This window comes from Ornithorhynchus anatinus, chromosome 6 (assembly GCF_004115215.2).
Source record: "Ornithorhynchus anatinus isolate Pmale09 chromosome 6, mOrnAna1.pri.v4, whole genome shotgun sequence".
NCBI classification, from domain to species: Eukaryota; Metazoa; Chordata; class Mammalia; order Monotremata; family Ornithorhynchidae; genus Ornithorhynchus; species Ornithorhynchus anatinus.
In genome coordinates, this window is record NC_041733.1 from 38,804,364 (window position 1) to 38,821,336 (window position 16,973).

Sequence of the window (16,973 nt, forward strand, 5' to 3'; positions counted from 1 at the left end):
GAGGGAGAACTTGGGCAAGGGGTCAGTGGTGGGATAGATGAGCTTAAGGCACAGGGAGTAGGCTGGTGGTGTAAGAGCCAAGTGCATGGGTCAGGTTTTAGGAGGAAATTAGCAAGGTAAGATAGAAGGGAGAGAGGTGAACAAGCTCCCTAAAGCCGATGGAAAGGACTTTCGGTTTGATGTGGTGGTGAATGGGAGGCCAATGGAGATTTTTGAAGAGCGAGGAGATATGGACTAACTGGTTTTTCTGAAAAATCATCCAGGCAGCAGCATGAAGTATGGACGGGAGAGGAGGGAGAGAGATCTACAGTATCAATTGAAAAACTGACCATTCTTTTCTGGGATACATCAGAGATCGGCAGGCTTATAACTGATTCCAGATCCGTAACTTCTTATAAGCTTAGGGGCTTTGATCATGGGGAGAAGTACTCACTATTTTTAGTGCCTCATTTTTGCCAAGTTATGGAATATTTTATTCCACTCCAAGCTCAGATCACTGGCTATCCATAGCAAGGCCTATCTGCTACTACCACGAATGGCAGCAATTCTCAATCTTCCCATCTCCTCTTTAAGGTCTTTGAGAAGAAAGGAAGGAGTGGATAATCATTTTCCTTTTACTAAGCCAGAACACAGGGTAGCTTTCTTAAGAAAAGGGAATTTGAATCACCTCTAACCCTGAATAGAGTTTCAGGGAGAGATGGGGTGATCTCCTTGTCCCTTCCTGACCTAAGCACCCTGTAATTTATGAATTTCTGTCTCTGTTTTAAGACTGTAAGTTCATTGTAGGCAAGGAATGTGTGTGTTTACCGTTATTCTGAACTCTCCCAAGTGCTTGGTATAGTGTTCTGCACATGGTAAGCACTCAACAAATAAGACTGAATGACTGACATCTGCTGCTTGTTCAGCGATATTCTGGCTGTTGCTCCAGTAGGCAGGGGATGAGACCACTTCAATCCCAAACCCAGTTCTGCCCATACCTGGCTAATAATGAGAATAATGATTGTATTTGTTAAGCACTTACTATGTGCCAAGCACTGAACTAATTACTGGGGTGGATACAAGCAGATCCGGTTGGACACCCTCCCTGTCCCACTTGGGACTCACAGTCTCAATCCCCATTTTACAGATGAAGGAACTGAGGCCCAGAGAAGTCAACTGACTTGCCCAAGGTCACACAGCAGACAAGTGGTGGAGGAGGGATTAGAACCAATGGTCTTCTGACTCCCAGGCCTGTACTCATCCCACAACACCATGCTGCTTCCATGTTCACTTCACAATGACACGCCCACCCTACCCGCCTTTTCATTTTAAGATGATGATGGTATTTGTTTAGCCCTTACCACTGTTCTAAGAACTGGGGTAGCTACAAGGCAATAGTTTGTCCCACGTGGGGCTCACAGTTTTAATCCCCATTTACAGATGAGGTAACCGCAGCACAGAGAAGCTAAGTGATTTGCCCAAAGTCACACAGCTGGCAAGGGGTGGAGCAGGGATTAGAACACACAACTTTTGACTCCCGAGGCTGAGCTCTTGCCACTAAGCCACACTGCTTCTCTTTGGTGCCCTGTGTGCCCCAGGTAAAATGCAGTTGTCAGGGGCAACAGATTATGAGTGGCACTGATAAAGCACTAGCAAGAGGAGTGAGTTCTTGGTCCAGAAATCTTGGGACAGAAGCCCATTTGTTGTCCTGAAGGAAGATTCCTCCACGATCCCATTGGACTGGTGGCTTCTCTCGTTCACTCACCAGTAGTTTAACAAATGCTGTTTGTTAAGCACTTACTATGTGCCAAGCACTGTACTAAGCATGGGGGTAGATACATCATCATCAGGTCGGACACAGTCCATGGCCCCTGTAGAGTTCACAGTCTTAATCCCCATTTTACCCAGAGAAGTAAAGTCCAAGGTCACAAAGCAGGCATGTAGAGGAGTCAGGATTGGAATCCAGGTCCTTTCCTGTCATTCTCTCTTCTCATACGTTTTTTCCCCTAAGGCAAACCCTAGCGAACATTTCCGTGAGAGAGGTGTATTTGTGTCCCGCAACAGATGTAGGCTGGGTCGTAAAGTTATAAGTGTCTCAAATATATGGAATATACTTTCCCAGGCCTGAGATATGGCATTTGGTAGTTGAATCCGAGACCATGTACCCTGAGTTTTATACTAGAGTGAAGAGGATCTTAGAGGATTTTGAGAGCTTTTGAGGCCCCTCATAAATCAGTCAACAGTATCTACTGACCACTTACTATGTGCATATCACTGTAGTAAATGCTTGGGAGAGTACAATACAGTGGAGTCAGGAGACACGTTTCCTACCCACAGCGAGCTTACTGGCTAAAGACACATATTGTCCCTTTCATCAGATGGATTTTGCCAAGTGCAGAGGGGAAAAAATACACCCCCGATAAGCAGACTATTTAGTTAAATTTATCTCAACCATGACAAATGTCCTATTTCCCAAAGTAAAAGAAGCTACCTACTTCTACAGACCGCAAGTTTTACTTTTGAAAGCTTTTCCGACTAAAGCCTGCCTCAGCCATCTTTGATATTAAAAACATGATTAAAACTAAACTTTTGAACCCTCTGGCGTAAAAGTCTGTCTAAAGACCACTTGCTTTTATTAAGTTTTTATTGTATAATTCAATGTGATGAAATAGGTCTATTAAGATATGAAAGGATAAATCTTTTCTTAGATGCTGTTCTAAAATATAAATATTTCTAAAATAAGTGTCTTGAGGCAAGGCAGTAGGGCAGGGTAGAAAAGTTTATATTGAAGAAAAATCATATCTGTGAGCCAGGCTCCAATCAAAGATGAACATGCAGGAGAAAATGAAATTCCAATACAGCTCCTATTTTAGTTTTACTTGGGCAAGGACATGACATTAAAAGCTGTAACGCCCAACAGCCTGGGTGTCATGGGAACAAATGCACATCTATAGCCTTCAGTTCCACAACAAACGAGAGCACTTGAATGGATGTGTAAGTCTTTCACACTGCATCAGGTATGTGTGTTTGTGGAGTTGCACATTCAGGCTCTCAAATGCATCTAATCCACTGAGACCCATTTCACTGTGAAATTGGAAAAATAATCAGATGAAATAAAAAAGTCAAGGAGATATATAAATGGCCAACAGTGAGTTCCTTTTAATGCTTGCTATCACTGTTAATCAATCATCAATGGCATTTATTGAGTGCTTACTGTATGCAGAGCACTGTACCAAAGGCTTTTTTTTTCTAATAACAGTGTTGGTTAAGTGCTTCTTATATGCCAGGAACTGCACTAAGCAGTGGGGTAGATAGAAGATAATTAGGCTAAACACAGCCCATGCCTCAGATGGGGCTCAGTCTTAATTGCCATTTTACAAATGAGATGATAAGCACAGAGGAGCAAAGTAAGTTGCCCAAGGTCGCCCAGCAGACAAGAGGCAAAACGACCATTAAAACTCAAGTCCTTCCGACTCCCAAGCCCGCGCTCTATCCACTAGGCCATGCTGCTTCTTAAGCATTTGGGAAAATCAAATACGGCGGAGTTGGTAAGCATGGTCCCTGTCCACAGTGAGTTTACAACAGTTTAGAGGACTACGCAGTTAAGAATGCTGTTGGCAAATTAGAACAGGTTCTTCCAACATGCATCTATCGGGATGGAAGGTGATGGGTTGTTAGAATAAATAGCTCTAAACATGGGTCATTCAAAGTGGAAATATTAGAGCATGAATCTAACCCCTATTCCGTCAGATAACTGACTATTGATGATCTGCTCCCTACCGAAAAAACTCAGCAGCAGCATGAAAGCCGAATCTAAGACAGGAAAGATAAATCTGAGTCAAGGGTCCTGGGTTCTAATCCCAGCTGTGCCCCTTTCTGTGTGACCCGTGGCAAATAACCTCACTGTGCCTCAGTTGCCTCATCTGTCATGAAGAAAGGTTTAAATATCTCTATGCTTCCTACTGAAGACTGTGACTGTGAGAACTCTGTTTGCTCTGATGATCTGTTTTCATTCATTCATTTGTATTTATTGAGCGCTTATTTTGTTCTGGCGATGTGTTTTCATTCATTCGTTCACATTTATGGAGCATTTATTTTGCTCTGATTATGTTTTCATTCATTCATTCATATTTCTTGAACACTTACTGTGCACAGAGCACAATACTAAGTGCTTGGAAGAGTCCAATTTGACAATGAACAGACACAGTCCCTGCCCACAACAAGTTTACTGTCTAGAGGGGGAGAAGGATATTATTATCAGAGTGCTTGGCAGATAGGAAGTGCTTTACAAGAGTGCTTTGCACACAGTAAGTACTTAACAAATAGCATTATTACTATTATTTAGCAAATGCCATAATTATTTTTATTGGATGACCTATTTTAGCGGGCTGCTGTCAGTTGTCCCAAATCTCCCTTCTCTATGATGCCTGGGACTTCTCAGATTAGGGTAGACTCCATCTGGTTATAATTCCCAAAGCATAAAAATAAACAGCTGTGAAGTAAAATTCAGAGCAAAGTTTCCTGGGTTTTCTGAATTCTAAGCCAACTCAGGCTAAATGGCTAATGGAGGATGTGATTAAATGGGGATGTAGTGTCCAAGTTCCATTATCCTTCCTTGCTTCAGAAGGTTGATGGTTACACAATTTAGGAAAAGAACTTAACTTTTCATCATTTTTCTTTTATCTCCTCTACAGAGTTCTTTCCCTTTCCCTTTTCAAACTTCCTTCTTTGAATCTCTTTCCCTCCATGCAGATGTGGATCCTTTCTGTTCCCGCCTTCTTCCTCTGGATTTCTTTATCTCTTGGTGTTTTTTCCTCTCAAAAGTTCTATTCTTCCCAGGGTCCTCTTTCCCCTGAAATGTTTGATTCCAAGAGCTTTCACAAGACCCCTTAATCTCTCAGGAAAAGAAGAGATGAAAGGAACTATTACTGTGGACGAAGGCCAGCAGATTCCAAACTATACTATTAATGCCACAAGGAGCCCCAAAAAATTATGGAGAGGGGAGTTAAACCTGGAATTATACTGACACAAGGCAAGTAGTGTAGCATTTGAGAAGTACCGTGGCCTAGGGGAATGAGCAGAGCCTGGGAATCAAAGGGCCAGGGTTCTAATTTGGTCCACCACTAGCCTTCTGTGTGAGCTTGGGTAAGCCATTTGATGTCTGTGCCTCAGTTTCCTCATCTGTAAAAGGGGGATTTGCCCTCCAGCCATCTTAGACGGTGAGCTCCAGGAGGGGCAGGGACTATATCCAACCTAATAATAATAACAATTGTGGTATTTTAAAGTGCTTTCTATGTGTCAAACACCGTGAAATAAGCAGATTGGACACAACCCCATTCCAAATAGGGCTCATTGTCTAAATAGGAGGGAGGACAGTATGAATTCCCCATTTTACAGGTGAGTAACCTGAGGCACAGAGAAGTTCAGTGACTTCCCCAAGTTCACAAAACAAGCTAGTGGTGGAGTCAGAATTGTAACCCACATCTTTATTCCCTGGCCTGAGCTCTTCCCAGGCCACGCTGCTCTTCTGATCATCTCTCTATTGTCCTCGGCGCTTAGTACAGTGCTTGGCACAGACTAAATGCTTAAAACCACTATTAATATCATTATTAGCAACTAGAAGGAAATAATGTGGTAGGGAGCTGGATTTTTCATTCAGGAATGATGCTACCAGACGTGGGACATTGGGGCTGAAAAGGCTGACGCGGTTGACAATCCGTTCTGCAGTGTGTATGTACGCAGTGGCTGTCTTGTGCTGCACATAATAATAATAATGTTGGTATTTGTTAAGCGCTTACTATGTGCAGAGCACTGTTCTAAGAGCTGGGGTAGATACAGCGTAATCAGGTTGTCCCACGTGAGGCTCACAGTTAATCCCCATTTTACAGATGAGGGAACTGAGGCCCAGAGAAGTGAAGTGACTTGCCCACAGTCACACAGCTGACAAGTGGCGGGGCCAGGATTAGAACCCACAACCTCTGACTCCCAAGGCCGGGCTCTTTCCACTGATCCACACTGCTGGCTCTGTAATCACAATAAATGGTACCATTTTACTTTCCCTCTCTTAGTGTCCGCAGTTGGACTGTGTGTGTGTATACACGCAGCCATGATCAAAACCTGCTTTGCCAGGCCAAAGTTAGATCGGGCTCATGGCCCCAAGAATGTGTGTGCACTTTTCTAAACGGATAGACTTGTCATCCCTGAGTTGTCTTGCTGTCAGGGAGGCAAGCTAATAGGGAAAAGTGGAGAAGAAGCGTGACCTAATGGATAGACCATGGGCTTGCACGTCAGAAGGATCTGGGACCTAATCCCAGTTCCGCCACTTGTATGCGTGTGACCTTGGGCAAGTCGCTTCACTTTTCTGTGTCTCAGTCCCCTCATCTGTAAAATGGGAATTAAGACAGAGTCCCATGTGGGAAAGTGTCTGTTGTTGTATTGTACTCTCCCAAGCACTTAGTACGGTGCTCTGCACACATTAAGTGCTCAATAAATACGACTGAGTGACAAGGGGCTGTTATATTCTACTCTCCCTAGTACTTAGTACAATGTTCTGCACACAGTAAGCACTCAATACAATTGACTGACAGGGACCATGTCCAACCTGATTTGCTTGTACCCAACCCAGCACCTGACACTGCCTCACACACTGTAAACATTTCACAAATACCACAATCATTATTAGAAGGTCTCCATCAGTCAGGGCAACGTGATAACATTGCACTCTAGGGCAGAGCTCCTAAGAGGTCATGGGGTGTCAACATCCTTTCCTGAGTGGCACATTCAAGTAGGCTACAGATGTCACAAGATAATCCCAGATAGACTGGCACATATAATGATGATAACGATGGCATTTGTTAATTGTTTCCGGGATGTCAAGCACTGTTCTAAGCACTGGAGTAGATTCAAGCTAGTCAGGTTGGACACAATCCCTGTCCCACATGGGCCTCACAGTCTTAATCCACACTTTGCTGCTGAGATAACTGAGGCCCAGAGAAGTGAAGTGACTTGTCCAACATCACACGGCACACAAGTGGCAGAGTGGCAAGTAGAACCCAGGTCTTCCCGATTCCCAGGCCCATGTTCTATCCACTAGGCCATGCTGCTGCTTAGACATAGCATGAAATAGAGCATCAGGCTTGGATCATAAAGAACAGTCTGGTCATTCACTAATCACTTCTCCCGCTGCTTGTGTTGTAATTGTGCGTGTCCTTCAGAGTTTGTTCCTGAGTACAGCTTTTTTCCCCTTTACTTTCAATCAGTGGTATTTATTGAGCACTTACTGTGTCTAGAGCACTGTGCAAATCACATGAGAGAGTACAAGACAAGAAGCAGCGTGGCTCAGAAGAAAGAGCACAGGCTTGGGAGTCAGAGGTCATGAGTTCGAATCCTGACTCCGCCACTTGTCAGCTGTGTGACTGTGGGCAAGTCACTTCACTTTTCTTTGCCTCAGCTCCCTCATCTGTAAAATGGGCATTAAGACTGTGAGCCTCAGGTGGGACAACCTGATAACCCTGCATCTACCCCAGCGATTAGAACAGTGCTCTGCACATAGTAAGCGCTGAACAAATACCAACATTATTATTATTACCCCTGTTCTCAGGGAGCTTATCAGCTAGTGGCAGTAGCAGACATTAAAATCATTGGCGAAGCAATTCATTCATCCAATAGTATTTATTGAGCATTTACTATGTGCAGAGCACTGTACTAAGCACTTGGAATGTACCATTTGGTAGCAGATTGAGACAATCCCTGACCAATGACAGGCTCACAGTCTAACCGGGGGAAACAGATGGACAAAAACCAGACAACATAATCATGATAAGTAGAATCTAGGGGATGTACACCTCATTAACAAAATTAATTGGGCAATGAATTAATAAACTGTCTACGCAAACCAGAATGAAGTTAAATTACTTCAAAATGGCCCAAAGGAAAAACATCAAAAGGTTTAGGGGGTTGTTCTTTTTTGAACATGTATGGCATTTAAGAATGCTTCTAGGATTGATAATGCTTAAATTCACCTATTACATTTATTGAGCGATTACTGTGCATAGAGCTTGGGAGAGTTTAACAGAGTTGGTAGATACATTCCCTGCCCACTACAACCTATGCAGGTAAACAGCTTTAATTCTAAAGGAAAAAATGAAGCAGAACCATCAAAATTAGAACCAAGACTGAGGGTTCCTCATAGGAAATTAAATTTCCAGCAAATCTCAAAGTGGGCTTTAGAAACACCCATTCTAAAGGACAAAAATAAGAAATTTGTGTGCCTTTTTTTGGCCAAGCTTTAAATGTAGGTTTTGAATTTCTCAGCCTGTAGGCATTTGTCTTTCCTTTCACACCAGTGTCCTCACGGTAATGCACATGTTGGTGGAAAGGATCAGTTTGGAATAGATCAAAACCCAAGTGATTTATTAAAATTCTTACCGCCAGAGATATTTCCTTTTACTGTGGTGGTTTCATTCATTCAGCACCTGAGTAAGTGGACTACTAATGGAGATCTATGGTTTTCCTTTTTGATTCAATAGCAAACTCAATCAGTACCTGGCAATAAAACCATCAACCGGGAGAAACGCACTTTGCTTTTCCAAGCTTTATTTCCTAATATACTACCTCCATAAAAGGTTTCCTTTGCCCTAAATACACACAGACCCCTCTCAGGATGGCACCTGGAGAGTTTCCAGTACTCTACCAGTCTCGGATATGGGAGGGAGAGTCAAGCAGGGGCCTGTCCATTCCTTTCTTAGCTTGGGCAGTGGCTGGAGAGTGGCAGGCAATCTGCTACAGGTCAAAAGTCACCAGGGCTGAGCAGCAGCAGCAGGGGAGAGTGTCAAGGGTGGAGACTCAAATTTACTGCTCGGAAGAAGGCAATGGCAAACCAAATCCATACTTTTACTGTGAAAACTCTGTGGATCCACTACCAGAATGATTCCAGATGGAGCATGGGGCGTTCTGGGAGAGATGTGTCCATGGAGTCGCTATGGGTCGAGATGACTCGAGAGCACAAGTCAAGCCAAGACTGTCACACAAACAGCCACCGACCCCTCAAGAGAAACATACGCATGATAAAAAGTACATGAAGGAGGTGCTTTCTACAGCATACTAAGGGCAAGTAGGAGCACTGATAGTAATAAGAAGCCGTCAGCGGGAAATACAGAATAATAGTCAGTGAAAAAAGTATTTATTGAGCACTTACTGTGTGCAGAGCACTGTACTAAGCACTAAGAATTGGTAGATACGTTTCCTGCAAAAAAGCTTACTGTCTAGATTACATTAATTAGCTACATTAATATAAATACTCAACTTATGTATTTAAGTGCTCTGAGGCTGAAGAAGGGGTGAATAAAGGGATCAAATCTAAGTGTAAGGGTGATGCAGAAGGGAGTGGGAGAAGAGGAAATGAGCTCTGAGTGAGGGAACGTTTCTTGGAGGAGATATGCCTTCAGTAAGGCTTTGAAGGTGGGTAGAGTGACTGTCGGTTGGACATGAAGAGGGAGGGCATTCCAGGCCAGAAGCAGAATGTCGGCGGTGATTTAGATGAGATCGAGGTAGAGTGAGTAGGTTGGCATTAGAGGAACAAAGTGTGCAGGTTGGCTTGTAGTAGGAAGGTAAGATAGCAGGGGGCAAGTTGATTGAGTGTTTTAAAACTGATGGTAAGGCATTTGATGTGGAGGTGATAACAGGGTATTAGGGTGGTTACATGGCATTCATCAAAAGGCAGGAAAGCAAAGCCATCACACTAAAAATTACACTTTAGCCAGATTTGATGTCTTTTCAGCGGCAGCATCAGTTTCTAATATCTTCTGTAAATTATTATTTTTCATCCACAGGAGGCAAAGGATGAGAGAGAGCAGATACTTGCCACACTCAAATTCATGAGTACAACTCACAAAAGCACCTCTTCCTCTTATGACTGTTTTAAGATCTTCAGAAAAATCAAATGCCCAGGTTAAAGGCAGTTTTAAGTCCTCACTGAAAGCGTGACCATCTGTCACTGTTAATCACTTCCTCTTTCAAAAACTCTCTCCACTCCAAAAAAGGGCAAAAATTATTTTGCAGTAACCCCACTCAAATATGGGACAACAAGCATCATCACCACACTATACAGTTTTCATTTAATGACACATCTATTTTGGTTTTACTCCCCAGAAGCAAGAACAGCCGTTACATCAGCAGTAACAAAAAACCACCAAATGAAATGTTGTGCATTATATCGAAGGCTTGTTAATTTTTTAGGCATGTGCCAGAAGGTGAGAAGTGAGTCATGCCAAAGAGAAATTAATTGCATGGTAAAAGCGCACCCAAACCCAAACTTTAGAGAGACAGGACTAAAAAATAATACATTGTTCCAGTAATGACCCGAGGTCCAAGCTACCCCCATACTCTTCTCTTCATTTAAACACCTCACACTTCTGATTAAAACTTTGTAAATAGCAATTATTATCACAAAAGATAGCGTACAAACAGATGTGTTCCAGAATGTAAATGACTTCCCAATTCAGAAAATATGCAGTTCAGTTGCCAGGGGGAATTTAATCTTTCGAAGTAGAAAAACATATCAGATCCCATTTCCAGCGCAGCATAACAATTCAGTCCTGCAAGCGTTACATAGTTTTTCCTCCACTTGTTAAATATGTTAATTGAGAGGAAAAGTCTATTATTTATGAAAGAATATTGCTCTAGGACCCCATCTGTATTCATAAACCCAGTGATGCACATTTAAATCCTAGTGCAGTTTCAGTTTGGGAACGATACACAGGCAGAAAGTAAATTGGAATTTCTAGAAGGTGGAAAAAAAGGCAATACTCACATATCCAGGGCCATGTATTTTAAGTGTGTATGTTATTTAGTATTTTAAGCACTGGATAGCTAAAGTTTTTCCACTTCTAGCATATACGAAAGGTCTATGCGATTGTCATTTCATTTGTCAAATGTTAACTATTGTTTCTCTGAGGGTACTTGAATGTCAACTCTATTTCATATCCTGAGCTACCACTAGAAATGATAAAATACTAAAGATTCTGAAATGAGAATGGGCGTTTGATTTTAAAAGCAAAGCAATTACTCTTCAGATCGCTTGAATCAATATCTCGTCTTGCAACTTGCGTTTGTATTCCCAATAAATCATTCATATTATCAATGACCGGGAGTAAATAGCATTCGAGCAGCATCACGTTCAAGAGTTCCCGGTAAAGTTTATTCAAAGCATTACTTCCGATCTGTTGTTACAGACCTACAAAAGTGGCAAGAGGATGTGGAGCTAAAGCTAAGAGGCATGACCAATGGAAGAATGCCACAGTACAGTTCTCCACACTAAGCGCTCAATTAATACAAATGATTGATTGATGTCAGAGATGAAGGCTTCCAGGAATATGCTGACCACCACCTTAAATAAGGACTTTTACTCAACCATAATGAAATCCCATGGCCCTGGAAAGACCATGACATCACCACTGAAGATGTGAGCGACTGTGGGCTGGGAAGATGTCTACCAAGTCTTTTATATCATCATCACCCAGCAGCATGGTTCAGTGGAAAGAGCACAGGCCTAGGGGTCAGAGGTCATGGATTCTAATCCCAGCTCCGCCACCTGTCAGCCGTGTGGCTTTGGGCAAGTCACTTAACTTCTCGGGGCCTCAGTTACCTCATCTGTAAAATGGGGATTAAGACTGTGAGCCTCATATGGGACAACCTGACCTGTATCTACCCCGGTGCCTAGAACAGTGTTCTGCACATAGTAAGCGCTCAACAAATACTATTGAATGAATGCTGAGTACAGTGCTCTGCATATAGTAAGCACTCAATCAATACCATTGATTGATGGAACTATTCTCATCATAAACAAAGAAAGGATCTCACTCACAAGGCAGGACTTCTATTATGAAACTCTGAATAAGATTTCCATCATTGAGAAGGGTCTTTAAAATACAGAAAATGGATCAAAATGAGAGCTCACCACCGATTTATCAATCAATGACTAGCATTCATTGAGTGCCAACTGGGTGCAGACCACTGTACTAAGCACTTGGAAGAATACGATACAACCGAGTTGGTAATAATAATGATGATGGTATTTGTTAAGCGCTTATTATGTGCCAAGCAATATTCTAAGCCCTGGGGTAGATACAAGGTAGTGAAGTTGTCCCACTTGGGATTCACAGGCTTCATCCCTGTTTTACAGGTGAGGCACAGAGAAGTGAAGTGACTTGCCCTAAGTCATACAGGTGACAAGTGGCAGATGCAGGATTAGAACCCACAACCTCTGACTCCAAAACCCATGATCTTTCCACTAAGCCACATTGCTTCTCACTAAGCCATGCTGCTTTTTATGGTAGACAGTATCCCCTGTCCACAAGGGGGTTGTTTTCTTCCGTTTTGCTTTACTGTCTGCCTCCCCATTTAGACTGTGAGCCCGTTATTGGGCAGGGATTGTCTCTGTTGCCGAACTGTACATTCCAAGTGCTTAGGACAGTGCTCTGCACATAGTAAGCCCTCAATAAATACGATTGAATGAATGAAGGGGGAGACAGACGAAGTACATTAGAGAAACATACAAAAGTGCTGTGGGGTGAAGGTGGGATGAATACCAAGTGCTTAAAAAGCAAATAGCCAAGTGTACAGATAACACAGAAGGAAGAGGAAGTAGGGGAAATGAAGGCTAAGTCAGGGAAGACCTTTTGGAGGAGATGACATTTTAATAAGGCTTTGAAGGTGGGGAGAGGGGTGATGTTAGAAGGCCCTGCCCTCAAGGAGTTTCAAATCTATTGGTAAAATAGTAAAATAAATTACACAAGAGAGGAAGAAGGAAAATAGGATACGTATAAGAGTGTGTGTTTTAGAAATAGGATGTGCAAGTGCTCGGGAGATTGTGAGTATTTATGTGCTTAGCTGAAGCGGAACAGCCCAGTGGAAGGAGCCCAGGCCTGAGGGTCAGAGAACCCAGGTTCTAATCCCAGCTCCATTACGTACCTGCTGTCACCTTGGGCAAGTCACTTAACTTCTCTGTGGCTCAGATCCCTCATCTGCAAAATGGGATTTAAATACCTGTTCTCTTCCCTACTGAGGCTGTGATCCCCACATGGGATCTGATAATTTTGTATATATTCCAGTGCTTAGTACAGTGTTTGGAATATAGTAAGCACTTAAATACTACAATTATATTAGGTGGCATTTGTGGACATGATTTCTGCTGAGTCTACAATCTAGTGGAGGACAATGACACAAATAAATTAAAAATAGGAGACATTACGAAAGCACATAAAATACATAAGTGTCGGGGAATTATGAAAATGTATGTGGTTCTTAAGCGCTGACATAGAGAAGTAGTGTGCCTTAGTTGGAAAGAGCATGGGCTTGAGAGTCAGAGGTCACAGGTTCTAATCCCAGCTCCGCCACTTGTCAGCTGTATGACTTAGGGCAAGTCACAACTTCTCTGTCTCTCTGTAAAATGGAGATTAAGACTGTGAGTCCCACATGGGGCAACCTGATATCTAACCCAGTATTTAGAAGAGTACTTGGCACATAATAAGCACTTATATACAATTATTATTATTATATTCATTTGTGGGATGCAAACTGTAGAGAACAGAAATTAGATAAGGGAAGACCTCCTGCAGAAACTGATATTTCAGCAGTGCTTTGAAGTTGGGGAGACAGCTGTGGTCTGACATTCTCCCACTCGCTTCTACATCCTCCTGACTTGCTCCCTTTTTTCTTCCCGCTCAGCCCCACAGCACTTAGGTACGTATATGTAATTTATTTATTCATATTGATGTCTGTCTCCTCCCGTCTCTAGAATGTAAGCTCGTTCCTGACGTTAAAATGTTTGTGCTCATGGAAGATAGAATATACAAAAAAAAAACCAAATTATTAAAAAAAGTCATTTTATATTTTAAACTAACAACATCATGCTCTCAACTTTTCAATTTACCTAGCCTTTAATGAGCCCATCTAAGACAAATCTTTGCTGTTTTCCATGGTCTTTAGGGAGGGGAGCCAAATACATTTCTAGCTACGTTTTCATTTCCCTTCATTTTATGGAAATTTTTTTTTGCTTTGTGCCTCTGATTTATTTACATTTACATCTTCAAAATGTCATATTAAAAGAGGTAATTGATGTCAAGAAGGCCTCTGAGACTCCTAATAAGCTTTGTTTTAAAGCTGGAAGTCATGTTTCATCATATTTTATATCTGAGTCATGTTTAATAACAAAGGCACACCAAGGAAACTTAAGAAGGGATCCAAACCCAGCAGTCTGAATATGAAAGATGAGTTGTGTTAGAAATGTTCAGGAAAAAACAGTGTACTTCAAAGATCATTATTTTGCAGTACAGAGATTTTGGGCTTGCTATGCTGTGACCAAATGAGTCAGAAAGTAAATTTTGGAGCTATTACCCATCAAGGAAAATAGCAAGTCACTAAGAGAACATATCTGAGAATCGGAGGCAAAAACTCAAAACCACATTCAATCGAAATGTTATGTTTCCACAAAAATAGTTTAAGGTCTAGGGATTCAAAAGTTCTTTATTAAACCAGAATAATAGTCACTTCTTAATATTTCAAAAGCAACATTTCCCCTCTTGTAAAAGTTTTAATGGAGGTCAATGCGAATTGAATTGATCAACTGCAGACATCTTTTGACTCAACAGAAATAAATTCTCCAATTTGACTGCATGAGGCAAACAATTTGTCATCAATCATTAGGGTTTAGTTAAGGAAGCTGGTTATCAATCAAATTGTCATTTTCCTAGCACTTTAATTTGATTTGGGGGGGGGGGGGAGCTTCCTTTTCTTAGTGGACAAGGATGCAGCAAGAACATGAATTTTAATGCTTTTTCATTTGGAAATCATTTCCAGAAGTTCTGCTTTTAGGATGAATGTTCACTTCCAGGTTCTCCATACATTTCAATAAGGGAACAACAAATTGAGTCAATGGACTAAATCATGCCCGCCATCATTAAAAGTATTTATCAAGAACTGAATGTGAAGGTCATTGGTCCATGGGAGAGGAAACTTGGGTTCTGCAAGAAGCACTATGGCCTAGTGGTTAAAACATGGGCCTGGGAGACAGAAAGACCTGGGGCCTAAACCTGGCTCCTCGACTTGCGTGCTGAGTAACGTTGAGCAAGTGACTTCACTTCTTTGGGCCTCCGTGACCTCATCTGTAAAATGGGGATTAAGACTGTGTCCAACCGGACTAGCTCGGATCTACCCCAGCCCTTAGTACAGTGCCTGGCAAAAAGCAAGCGCTTAACAAATACCATAAAAAAAATGAAAGAAAATGCCTACTGGGACAATTCTATGTCAACAGTGGTGAAGATGCAGATGCAGGAAAGGCATTCTGGGTGGTGGACAGACGTGGAAATAATCCTGAAAAATAGCTGGCTAAAGTGAGTGAAGATCAACTTTCCTTCTAAGTCATTCTCCATCCTCTCACTCACCTGTTCCCGATTTGGAACTCACTACCTCCCCAAATGTGACAACTGCAGCTCTCCCTACAGTGATCTGCACACAAAGGGCTGAATAAATACAACTGAATAAATTTAAAGCTTTCCTAAAATCCCATTTTTTGTTTTGTAATGGTATTTATTCAGCACATACTATATTCCAGTTACTGCTCTAAGTGCTGAGGTATATACAAGTTCATCAGGTTGGACACCGTCAATGTCCCACATGGGGCTCAGTCTTAATCCCCATTTTACAGATGAGGGAACTGAGGCACAAAGACGCTAAATGATTTGCCAACTTTCTGCATTCCATTCTGCCTAGTTACCCACCTCTTTCTGTGTTCGGTGGGTGCGTGACTGGCAGGATCAAGATGGTGGTAGTTGTACTGAACATTAGCACTATAATCTATTTCTTTGTCCAGGGTCTTGGTCCTGAGGATAGTCTATCATTCTCGATGGGAAATTTCATCATCGTAGACTAGACCCTTGGCAACATATGACCACAGCAAAACAGTTAATTTCGCTCTTGTAGAGCTTACAATCTAATACCATTAACAAATAGCAGTTAGGGACACAAAATGGACAGCTTAGAATCTCGATTATCAAACAATTTGGGCCCCAAAATCATTTCAGTCAATAAAATCGAATATGAACACTGAACTAAGAGCTTGGGAGAGTGCAATATAGCAATAAACGGACCCATGCCCTGTCCACAATGAGTTTACAGTCTAGAGGGGGAGACAGACATTAATAGAAATAAATTAATTACAGATATGTCTTTTAGTGCTGGGGGGCTGGGAGAGGGGATGAGTAAAGGGAACAAGTCAGAGTGATGCAAAATGGAGAGGGAGAAGAGGAAAGGAGGGCTTGGTCGGGGAAGGCTTCTTGGAGGAAATGTGCCATCAATAAAGCTTTGAAAAGGGGGAGAGTCAGTGACTGCCGGATCCCGCCATGATTGTATTACCACAAGGGGAGAAGTTTGTCCCAGCCGCTATGTGTGTTTTGTTCCATTTTGGTCAAGGATACCGTTCTCAGACCATCTTGGGTTAAAGTTGCAGCCTCCTATCTAGGCCAAAGTCCATCTTGATAGACCATTTCGCCCGAGTGTGGTAAGCCCTTTAAAGCTGGGAATGAAAAGAAGTGGTTCCCACTTGATTTTCCCTCCCTTTCCAACCTGCATGCCACCTTCATCTTCCTTGCATTCTTACTAACCCTGGTGACTCTGACACTACCTAAGTAGACAGTGGTATTTGTAGGGGAAGATGCATCACTGTTTATACCCCAATTGAACCTTCCGAAAGCAGAAAAATAGCCTCGGGCTTCTGTCATACTTTCCCAAGCTCGTACAGTGTACTCAGTGGATATTCGATAACTCTCTTTACTACTACTAAACCATTAACCACAGCATAGCCTAGAGGAAAGAACACAGGCTTAGGAGTCTGAGGACCTGGGTTCTAATCCCTGCTCTGCCACTTGTCTGCTGTGACACCTTGGGTTAAACAACTTTTCTGGATCTTAGTTCCCTCGTGTTAAATGGGGATTCAGTAC

General features: G+C 42.2%; 1 long non-coding RNA gene and 1 other non-coding gene across 2 annotated transcripts in view; one reads left to right on the forward strand and one right to left on the reverse strand.

Annotated features, from left to right (window-relative positions):
* Positions 1-16,973, reverse strand: part of LOC120638432 — a 206,634-nt gene that overhangs the window by 147,170 nt on the left and 42,491 nt on the right. The gene's annotated exons all lie outside the window — the stretch shown is intronic.
* On the forward strand, positions 8,631-8,768 carry LOC114813034. Its single transcript, XR_003760645.1, has one exon. It is a non-coding gene; the product is annotated as a small nucleolar RNA SNORA7 (small nucleolar RNA).